This window comes from Erpetoichthys calabaricus, chromosome 4 (genome assembly GCF_900747795.2).
Source record: "Erpetoichthys calabaricus chromosome 4, fErpCal1.3, whole genome shotgun sequence".
Taxonomy (NCBI): Eukaryota; Metazoa; Chordata; class Cladistia; order Polypteriformes; family Polypteridae; genus Erpetoichthys; species Erpetoichthys calabaricus.
Window position 1 is genome coordinate 111,240,701 of NC_041397.2, and position 12,725 is coordinate 111,253,425.

Genomic DNA, 12,725 nt, shown 5'->3' on the forward strand with positions numbered 1-12,725 from the left:
AGCACAGTATGGAACCCTGGAGCTTCGGGCATGCTACAGTCACTATATATGGGTACACTATTTATAGAGAAGACATTTTTAAAGAGAAAAGGGACCCAAAGTAATCACTGCAATGAAAAGAGATTGCAAGAAAAAAATTCAGATTTTTTTAAATCATATTAATTTTGACCAAAAGTTGCTCATATCACTACATGTAGTTTCATTTAAGCAATTTACTACATATAGAAAGACACATACATGAGTCATTTTTAATGCTTAAGCTGGAATAAATATAATTTCCTTAATTATTTCTCTTTGAATAATTTCTTTATAACATTACCCATTCTCATTGACAGCAATCTTCTTATATAATACACTACCGTGGCTGTTCGTTTGCCTGTCCAGGATTTTAAATCACCTGTAGCTTGCAAACCTTTTGACCTATTGACCTAATATTTGGTACACATACTGTATACTATGTGATGTCTACTATCTGCTTTCGGGGTGATGATTGACCTCCAAGGTTAATCCTCTTTTTATTTTTATTTTATTTTATTGTAGAATCAACTCTCGGCAGCTGCCAGTAGGGTGGCCGTGCAGCACATGCGTAAGGGCGCCGTTCTCATCCCTACCACCTTCGCTGTCACTTCCCCTACCAGATTGAAGACTTATATGCCTGCTTAAGTAAAAAATTAAGTAAAAAGTACTAAGTATTTGCAACACAAACACTGACTTAATCAGTTTTAATGCAAAAAGATGCTCACAAAAGAAGAGAAGAAGCGGGCCACTAAGGTGGAGAAAGGAAGAGCAGCTCAGGAAGCAGCAAGCGCATCAACTTCTGAGCAAATGAATGCTAAACATACAGAGAAAGAGTATGAAAACTGTGAATGCTCAAGTCAAGTGTCGTGCATGCACTGCTACTGGTACATCTATAAATGGCATGTCCACAAGTACAACAGAACTACTGCAATCATAAAAAGATGACTCTGGGATGTTGGCTTTAGAGACAGAGTTTCAAAGAAAAATGGCTAAAACTGTCACATAAAAAGAAAAGGTTAAAATAGGCAAATATTTGGTAACTTCCAGAAATCCATTATCTAATGTCTGTGTTCTTTTGCCTATTTTAACCTTTCTTTTCACTTTCGCAGATGACATTGGTATTTGATGCATGCCATTTAAAGGAATACTCCAGAAAAATGATGTTTTTATATGTTACTTACTATAGTTTGTAGTGATGGCCAGGAAAAGTTTTCAATTTAATGTTTTCATGCAGAATGGAGATAACAAAGTTTGTGATAGAACAGATGCTAATTGAGACCAACACTGGACAACAGCAAACAATATCTGAAATGTCCATGAAAAATAGCTAACGTTTCTTGTGGTGCATAATCCACATGTTAAATCTTCCAGTCATGTGCTCACAACATACCCAATGTGTATTTTTAGTAAAAAATTGTTAAATAAACCGTTTCTGGAAAGTACTCTTGTAACAAAAATGGAACACGTTCCTACAGGAATGAGCATTTGAATTTCACACCCATGGGTGAATTGACCTTCTATTTGTTGAAGTATCTCGGATACACCCAACTATGAGGTGAATTATCTTTCTGATAATGTTTTTCCTTGCTTTTCTTTTACCTTTAATCTTTAGTTAGATATATCTCTCACTGAACTTTGTACTACTGGTATCACATGAAGCACAATTTTAGCCAATGAATAACCTTTAAGTTGGCTGAACCCTTAACTAATAAACGAGGTGGAGGCAGTTCTTCAATCAAAATGCTCAGTTGCATTTGTGTGTTTTCTGCAAGTGGTTTAGAAGGATCTTAATAGACTCCTATTCTACCAGAAATTTTGTCATCTCTATTCTGCATAAAAACATGATTTTTTTTTCTCAGCCATCACTATATGCTATATGCGATAAGAAACATGTGAAACAAATATTTTTTTAATGGAGTATTACTTTAAGTAAGAAAGCAACTGAGACATGTAAGACATTTGTTTCTCAAACTACACACTCTGAAGTACTTACTGCTTCTGTCTTGGTTAGACCCATTTTTGCCCTCTTCTTTCAAGACAGCGTTAGACACCTTCATGTGAAATTTTCAGTTTTTTAGCAATCTATTGCATGGAATAACCTTAATTTCTTGAAAAAGCTGTATCATGTTGGCAATTTTTGAACCCTAAATTGAATTCTATAAGTGCCAGTATCTTGTAACCCAAGGGAAAGACAATTTACAGTGCTTTATTGAACAGAATAACAATTTTCGCCTGTGCTAACACAATTACCAGGTTTTCTCTGATAACCAATTAGCATTTAATTGTGATTAATTAAGGATAAACTAAGAGAGTTCACCATTAAGACACTGGAGTCTTATTTGTAAAAAATAAATTATAAATAAGTCATTTCAAGCAATAATAGCCATTTGCAACTGCAACACTAATAATTTCTTGGCTATATTTTTAAATCATTTGAATGGTATCTTGATAAAAAAAAGAACCAATTTCAATGAAAAACAAGAAAGTCTAGTTGACTAGTACTATACAGACTAGTGTGTGTGTGTGTGTGTGTGTGTGTGTGTATGTATATATGTATATGGAAGACACTATATATTGTGACACTAGGGGTCACTGTTGCCCCGTGAAACCCACCAGACAGACGTCCAGGACACACTTGTAAAAGCACCAAGAAGAATTCTTTAATATTTTCTTCAAATAAAGAGCACAAGAGAACCACCACCACAATACACAATAATCAATAATCAATAATACAATAAATCAATCCTCCACTCCCATCAGCTCCGTCACACTACCAGCCAACTCCGGCTCAGCTTGCTGGGTTTCCCATAGTCCTTTAAATAGTCCTTGACCCGGAAGTGCTTCTGTCCTTTTGTTCATGTGATTCCATAGCACTTCCGGGTCAGATGAAAATTCTGTTCTTCCGTCCCCGTGACTTGGGAGTACTTCTGGGCTATACGGGAAACAACAATCCCCTTGTCTCCCTGCAGCGGCACCCACGGCACCCAGAAGGGCTGTGAAGCCGAACTCCATCTTCCATGATTTCCTGCGGAGATCCGGGGCACTTCCATGCTGCAGGGAGAACTCCATCTAGAGGCCTGGATGTGTTGGCCGGGATAAATTGCCAGCTGCCTCTCACAATACTGTATATATACAGTCATATGAAAAAGTTTGGGAGCCCCTCCCAGCCTGCATAATAATTTACTCTACATTCAACAAAAAAGATAACAGTGGTATGTCTTTCTTTTCCTAGTAACATCTGAGCACTGGGGTGTTTTCCGAACAAAGATTTTTAGTGAAGCAGTATTTAGCTTTATGAAATTAAATCAAATGTGAAAAACTGGCTGTGCAAAAATGTGGGTCCCCTTGTAATTTTGCTGATTTGAATGCATGTAACTACTCAATACTGATTACTTGCAACACCAAATTGGTTGGATTAGCTCATTAAGCCTTGAACTTTATAGACAGGTGTTTCCAATCATGAGAAAAGGTATTTAAGGTGCAAGTTGTTCTTCCCTTTGACTCTCCTCTGAAGAGTGACAGCATGGGATCCTCAAAGCAACTCTCAAAAGATCTGAAAACAAAGATTGTTCAGTACCATGGTTTAGGGGAAGGCTACAAAAAGCTATCTCAGAGGTTTAAAACCTGTGTGGCTAGTTCAGGCCCTTGTTAAAGTTGAGGGTCGGATGAATTCAACTCAATATCAACAAATTCTTCAGGATAATGTTCAACCATCAGTCACAAAGTTGAAGTTACACAAGGATTGGATATTCCAACAAGACAATGACCCAAAACACAGTTCGAAATCTACAAAGGCATTCATGCAGAGGGAGAAGTACAATGTTCTGGAATGGTCGCCACAGTCCCCTGACTTGAATATCATCGAAAATCTATGGGATGATGTGAAGCAGGCTGTCCATGCTCGGCAGCCATCAAATTTAACTGAACTGGATAGATTTTGTATGGAAGAATGGTCAAAAATACCTCCATCCAGAATCAAAGGCTGTAGGAGGCGTCTAGAGGCTGTTATATTTGCAAAAAGAGGCTCAACTAAGTGTTAATGTAATATCTCAGTTGGGGTGCCCAAGTTTATGCACCTGTCTAATTTTGTTATGATGCATATTGCATTTTTCTGTTAATCCAATAAACTTAATGTCACTGCTGAAATTCTACTGTTTCCATAAGGCATGTCATATATTAAAAGGAAGTTGCTACTTTGAAAGCTCAGCCAATGATAAACAAAAATCCAAAGAATTAAGAGGGGCTCTCAAACTTTTTCATATGACTGTATATATATATATATATATATATATATATATATATATATATATATATATATATGTAATCCCTCCTCCATCGCGGGGGTTGCGTTCCAGAGCCACCCGCGAAATAAGAAAATCCGCGAAGTAGAAACCATATGTTTATATGGTTATTTTTATATTGTCATGCTTGGGTCACAGATTGCGCAGAAACACAGGAGGTTGTAGAGAGACAGGAGCTTTATTCAAACACTGCAAACAAACATTTGTCTCTTTTTCAAAAGTTTAAACTCTGCTCCATGACAAGACAGAGATGACAGTTCCGTCTCACAATTAAAAGAATGCAAACATATCTTCCTCTTCAAAGGAGTGCAGAGTCTGTCAGAAAGATAGAGGAAAGCAAACAAGCAAACAAATCAATAGGGCTGTTTGGCTTTTAAGTATGCGAAGCACCGCGGCACAAAGCTGTTGAAGGCGGCAGCTCACACCCCCTCCGTCAGGAGCAGGGAGAGAGAGAGAGAGAGACAAACAAAAATCAATACGTGCCCTTCGAGCTTTTAAGTATGCGAAGCACCGTGCAGCATGTCGCTTCACGAAGCAGCTGCACAAAAGGTAGCAACGTGAAGATAATCTTTCAGCATTTTTAGACGAGCGTCCGTATCGTCTAGGTGTGCGAACAGCCCCCCTGCTCAATCCCCCAACGTCAGGATCAGAGAAAGTCAGCGCAAGAGAGAGAAAAGTAAGTTGGGTAGCTTCTCAGCCATCTGCCAATAGCGTCCCTTGTATGAAATCAACTGGGCAAACCAACTGAGGAAGCATGTACCAGAAATTAAAAGACCCATTGTCCGCAGAAATCCGCGAACCAGCAAAAAATCCGCGATATATATTTAAATATGCTTACATATAAAATCCGCGATAGAGTGAAGCTGCGAAAGGCGAAGCGCGATATAGCGAGGGATTACTGTATATATATATATATATATATATATATATATATATATATATATATATATATATATATATATATATATATATATATATATATTATATATCTACATATACAGGGGTGGACAAAAATAGGTTTACAGTTGTTTACATTAAAAAAGACATGCAAGTTATGATTATTGCAACTTTATTAACTCAAAAGAATGTTACATAGTGCACTTAAATATTAAGTAAGGATATCCATCCATCCATTATCCACCGCTTATCCAAGGTCGGGTCGCGGGGGCAGCAGCATAATCAGGGAAGCCCAGACCTCCCTCTCCCCGGCCATCTTCTCCAGCTCCTCTGGGAGGACCCCGAGGCGTTCCAAGGCCAGCCGGGAGATATAATTCCTCCAGCGTGTCCTGGGTCTGTCCCGTGGCCTTCTCCCAGTGGGGCATGCCCGGAACACCCCCCCAGGGAGGCGTCCAGGGGGCATCCTAACCAGATGCCCGAACCACCTCAACTGACTCCTCTCAATGCAGAGGAGCAGCGACTCTACTCCGAGTCTCTCCCGGATAACTGAACTCCTCACCCTATCTCTAAGGGAAAGTCCAGCCACCCTGCGGAGAATATTCATTTCGGCCGCTTGTATCCGCGATCATGCTCTTTCGGTCACTACCCAAAGCTCACTACCCAAAGCTCGTGGCCATAGGTGACGGTAAGAACGTAGATCGACTGGTAAATCGACAGCCTCGCCTTTTGGCTCAGCTCTCTCTTTACCACGACGGACCTTTGCAGAGCCTGCATTACTGTGGATGCCGCACCGATCCGTCTGACGACTCAACTACCTCAGCTCCTGTTATGGACGACCCACCCCTTACCCCCAACCCCCGGAGTCCTCCAGCTCTGCTTCCTCTAAGGAAGACATGCTGGTGGGATTGAGAAGATCCTCGAAGTATTCCTTCCACCGGTCAATAACGTCTGCAGTTGAAGTCAGCAGGGCCCCATCTCCACTGTACACAATGTTGGTGGAGCACCGCTTTCCTCTCCTGAAATTTTTTTTCCCCTCCTGACGGTTTGCCAGAACCTTCTCGGTGCCGACCGAAAGTCGTTTTACATGGCTTCCCCAAACTCCTCCCATGCCCGTGTTTTTGCCTCTGCAACAGCCGATGCCGCCACACGCTTAGCCCACTGGTACCCCTCAGCTGCCTCTGGAGTCCCACTGGTCAACCAGACCCGATAGGACTCTTTCTTCAGCTTGACGGCCTCTCGAACCTTAGGTGTTCACCACCGGGTTCATGGATTGCCGCCACGAGAGGAACCGACAACCTTGCGTCCACAGCTCCGTTCTGCTGCTTCGACAATGGAGACTCGGAACATGGCCCATTCAGACTCAATGTCCTTCGCCTCCCTCGGAATGAGGTTGAAGTTCTGCTGGATGTGACAGTTAAAGATCTTTCTGACCGGTTCCTCCGCCAGACGTTCCCAGCAGACCCTCATTATTCGTTTGTGTCTGCCTGGTCTGTCCAGCAGCCTCTCCCGCCATCTGATCCAACCTACTACCAGGTGGTGATCATTTGACAGCTCAGCCCCTCTCTTCACCTGAGTGTCCAAGACATAAGGTCGCAGATCTGATGACACGATTACAAAGTCGATCATCGAGCTGCGACCTTGGGCATCCTGGCGCCAAGTGCACTTATGGACACCCTTATGCTCGAACATGGTGTTCGTTATGGACAATCCATGGCCAGCACAGAAGTCCAACAACTGAACACCACTCCAGTTTGTCCGATTTTCAGTTGCCTGTTCTTGGCTGATAGCAGTGGCACCTGGTATGGTCTCCTGCTGCTGTAGTCCATCTGTTTCAGAGTTCGACATGTTGTGTGTTCAGAGATGTTCTTCTGCATACCTTGGTTGTAACAAGTGGTTATTTGAGTTACTGTTGCCTTTCTATTAGCTCGGATCAGTCTGGTCATTCTCCTCTGGTATCAACAAGGCATTCTCACCCATAGAACTGTCACTCACTGGATGTTTTCCCTTTTTCAAATCATTCTTTGTAAATGGTTGATTGTACAATTAGATTAGCAGTTTCTGCAATACCCTGACCAGCCTGCCTGGCACCAACAACCACATCACATTCAAAATCACTTATATCACCTTTCTTCCCCATTCTGATGCTCAATTTGAACTTCAGCATGTCTACATGCCTAAATGTATTGAGTTGCTTTTGCTGGCATGCGATTGACTGATTAGATATTTCCTTTAACAAGCAGTTGAACAGATGTATCATGCACAGTGAGTGTGTATGTATATATATATATATATATATATATATATATATATATATATATATATATAGTGATGGAAACCAGGCATCAGTGAGCCCCAAACACACTCACACAGAGAGTCCTGGGTTCAAATAAAGGATGGTTTATTCACCAATTCTTCCACAAAGTAATACAAGCACAAAGACAGGTTGTCTCTCTCCACAAAACACAATACTTCTTCCTAATTCCTCTCACCACCGCATTGCCCTCCTCCAGTCGAGTATTGCTCTACATCCTTCCAGCTCTAACTCGCCTGGATAAGGGAGTATGGTCCCTTTTATTAAGGACCCAGGAATACTTCCGGTGCCAGGGCCACTGCCCGATGGAAGTACTTCCGGGTCATATGGAAGTCCCACTTATTAGGGAGCTCATCTCCCTGCAGCACCCCCTTGCAGCACCCATGGCCCCCAGTAGGGCTGTCTTGCCAGATTACATCTCCCAGCATTCCCTGCTGGTTCCCAAATGGGCATCAATATGGAGGACTGCTGCCATCTACCGTTCTGGGGGAATAACACATCCCCTGCAGCATCTTCTGGTGGGCTGTCTATCTATCCACCCTAGCCATCACTTCCAGGCCTGGCTTCTTCCTTTCTCCTGGTCGGGATGCCCATCTGTCTGCTCGGAGCTTCATGTCTTGGTAAGAAACCATCCCCTTCTCTGGTCAGATGCCCATCCAACCCCTATGGCATATACAAAATATATATATATTAGGGCTGGGCAAGTTAACGCGTTATTATCAGCCAGCCCATTGTGCATTCCTGCTGCCGACAGCAGTCACAACAGGCAGCAACCTTTGTTGATTTATGTGTGAAGCCATTGCTTTGTGCGCTTTTCAGAAAACTGAGTTTTTTGGAAAAAATATTAGCCCTCAAAGAGTTGCTACTGAACATAGACTGTTCATGCTGCTCCCTGATAAAAAAAAAGGTTTCTGCTGTTCAGATAAAAAAGAAAACAGATTTAGAAATGTTAAGATGTAGAGGACAGGAAGATATAGAAAAAGATGATCTGCTGTGGCAATCCCTAACGGGAGCAGCCGAAAGAAGAAGAACTTGCTGTTGCTCAGAAGGTGCCTGTTATAAGGTTGTGATCGCGGCTCTGGACTCTGAGGGTAACTTGTTTTTCTATAACAAACTAGATAAAACGTTAATGCCCTGGCAGTGGCAAATAGCTTTGGTTTTATATTTGATTTGATTACATTAATGTTTAAGTTGAGATTTACACAAAATATTTTAACTGCTACTATGTAAAGGGAATACTGCTGTTAAAAAGCACCTTATTTGTTTAAAGTGTTTGCAAACCAAATACACGTAATACATTACTTTTGAGTTCATTATTGAATTTTGCGCATAACAATGTGATTCTTGTGAATGTCTGTGATTAATCGCGATTAAAAATTTTAATTGCTGCCCAGCACTAATATATACAGTATATTGTCACACACGTGCGCATAGCATGCAGCTAAAGGGCTTGAGTAAGGGCAATTCCAAACCAGACCAGGATGTGGAAGAGTGCACTGACTCTTTTTCTCCCTTTTCTGCAGGCCATTCACGGGAGATTCCACCTGGCCCTCTTGACGTCATGGAAGAAGACCTTGCCAGCTCTGGCCCCTGTGATGTCATGTCCGAGCTCGAGCCTATGGTTGAAGACCCTTATGAGCCTGACCCCTTTGACCTCACATCCTGTCTTCCCCTTTAAAAGCCTCCACCTTTTCCCTATTCCCTCAGTTCTGTTTTGGACTCGGTTTTGTGCGAGACATTTACGACAATTTGCAGCCAGGAAACCAAATATACAGGTGGCTGCCCCAAACCTTGCTATGGCTCTTTGTTGAGTTTGTGACTATATATATATATATATATATATATATATATATATATATAAATATATATACACACACACATACAGGGTGGCCTATATTTAAGTATACAATTGAAATGGCATTATTGTTAGGAAACTACCAATTTTATTATCAAGTACCATAATGGAACATGAATATTAAGAACCTTAAATGTTTTTTCATCCCCTGTTCTCCATGGCGTGGTCCACCAATGCGCCATCTAGAGCAAAGAGCACATTATCACAGGCATTGCCACATCTTATTGCCACCACAGATCATCAATGTCCGGTTATTCTACTCTCAGGCTACACAGTGATGCCATTTTCGATACATTTTGCTCAGTAGTTTAAATGCTACAGCCTGTGAAACGTCATATACATAAATATGGGCCACCCTATACAGGGTACTGTACGCTGTACAGTAGTAACAAAAAAATGAGTGTAAAAAAAAATTCCTTACCTTTATTCCTATGATTGGCTTGCACACTGGGAGAAGGAAGCTGGAGAGGCAGAAGAACCTGCAGAAGCACTACCATCTGAAGACTCTGACTTTCATTTCGGAGCAATGATAAGGGACAAAAAGTCACCAAACAAAGCAACACAAATTAAACACTTGTGCCATGCGCAACCAAACTATTTATCCAACTCCCCCACTCATACGCTGTGTACTTCTACTGTGCGAAACCAAACTAGTTCGCCAACTCCCTCATTCATAGACTGCGTACTTCCGCTGCGCGCAACCAAACTAGTTCGGCAACTCCCTCACTTATACACCACGTACTTTCACTGCATGCAACCAAACTAGCTTGCCAACTTCCTCACTCAAACACCGATCACTTTCGCCACATCAAGGTTTAGTTTTGCCTTTTTATATTAGTTTTTTTTTCTATATTTTTTCTGACCTTACTTGGAAATTTAGTTTAGTTTTAGTTTTCCTTCATCATGTATTTTTAGTTTTACTTTAGTTTTTATTTCACAAAGACATTTCTATTTTATTTTTATATATATTAGTTTCAGTTTTAGTTTTAGTAATTATGGCATGGAGCGCCTATGGAGTTAGTTTTGTGTCACAATCAGACAGAACTGTACACTTAACAGATTTGGATATGAGTTTAAGGTTAGTGGAAACTTACTGCACTGCCTGGTTTACTATCTGGTTTTGTTTTTATCTGATAAAAACAAGCATAATCAAATGAATAATGAACAATTTTACACAATTTTATAATTTTTAAAATATTTTCTTATGAAAATCACAGGGGCTTAAGAAGAACAGGGCCCTTAGACTTGAATGAGTGTGCAGACCCCACCTAGCTGTATTGAGGGAAACAAAGAACAACAAGCATGTAGTGTCAAGGTTAGGGGCACTGAGTCTTGAATAGACCACCATAAAGGACAGAAAACTCATAATGAGCAGAGCAAGAGCAGGTAATAGGAGTATGGACAGGCATAAAACAACAGAGACAGCGTCTGAGATTAAGAACAACATATACATTATCTAAACCTGTTTATTCAGAGTAGGATTGCAGGAAATCTGGAGCCTACCACAGCAGGTTTGGATGCAAGGCAGGAAAAATCCCTGGTATGCAATATGTATGATAAGGCTGATGTTAAGAACAAAAAGAATATGATATTTCAACTATCTATTTTGAGAGAGAAAAGCATTGAAAAAGGGAGACAAATATTTTAAAATATAATTCTGCTAATGGATTACTTTCACAATATCAGGTATTTTGAGTTCTGAATATGAACTAAAAAAGATAAATTAATAAATTTGGAATAAATACAAAAACCCATTAGTATGTGTAGTTTTCCATCACTTGTCAGACTCCCTATCTTTGTATTGCTTTGTTGTTAAACGATGTTTTTAAAGCAAAAGTGATTGGTCAGCAACAATATGCTGATCTTGTATGATGACCTAGTCAGTCTCTCGATCAGTGCCATTTTATTTTCAAAAACTGGGAGTGGTCTCCCCTCGACTTTCTTGTATACTCAGATATGGGATGGATATTTGAGGAGTAAACCGCAAGACAATAATTATATTTTTATATTATGTACATTAAGGAACCATCAACAACAAATCCAATTAATAATATATTGAACAATTATTATAAAAGTAAAGTTAAATAAATCAGACTCTGCAGATGTATAAATAAAAAAAAAATCGAGTATGTGTTCAGGTAAAGTACCACTTCCGGGTGATGGATTTGGCCCAAAAGTTAATACAGATCTATAATTGTGGTGTAACAACCACATGCCGAATTTCATCCATCTATCTAGAATGCGTTTTTGAGTTATCGTGTTTACACACACAAACAGACACACACACACACGTGCGCGTGTACACACACAATTCCAAAAAACAGTATTGTTGGACACTGGTTAGTCTATAACATCAAGATTCATCAAAATATTAGGTCGAATTTTTTCATGATTACTATACTTTCTCTATACTTCGTATATGAGAAAGTAAAAATGATTTCTCCTGTGTGAAGTGGCAGGTGAATTGTTGTCAACAAAAAGCAGACACCTGAGAAATAAACTGAAACATTACTCACTCGTGATTTTTCTGTCCATATAGTAAATGTTTTGTTGACAGGTACATTTTGATTTCAGCCGTTTGAATTACATCTTGATATACAACAAGCACAAAGAAAGGCAGCACAAAAATCCCTTTCTATTTCTTACGCACCCGCACTCAGCATGCTCTGTCACTGCACGTGCTGTGTGAACAGCCGCCCTCCGTCACCAGCCGCCATTCACTAGATGAATATATGCGGGCGACTCATGGTGGATGACTTTCTGATTTAGAGTTAAAACATACAAAGGTTAAAGACTAACGGCAAGAATATTCATTCAAAAACGAAAACTAAAAATATTTTAGTAAATTATTATTTTATTTCAATTAGTCTTACCAGCTACCAGCTAACGGCATGAGCCAAAACACTCACATCTCAATTTTTTTAATTTTTTATAGGAGTGAGCGTTGTAAACTCGAGATGTCGTATGTCGAGACATTGTAACCTGAGGACCCCCTGTGTGTGTGTATATATATATATATATATATATATATATATATGCAAGTAAATGCAAACTGAATGGGAATCCACAGAAGCCATTAAAGAGGTTTAAGTTTGGCATTTCTATAGCCAAAGAAGTCAAAGATCCTAGAGGGCAGCAGTGATTTTATTTATTCATTATTTTTATTTTCTTTCTATTTATCCATCTCTTGTGTATTTTTCTTGCTCTTAAAAATGAAGTTCAGAACACAAATAACTTTTCCTATTACTCTGTATATGTTAGAGTAATGCTTCTATACACCTGTACACCCTCATTTGATGAGTAATATTTGAATTTTACAGCTTTATGAAATACTAAAGTGAGC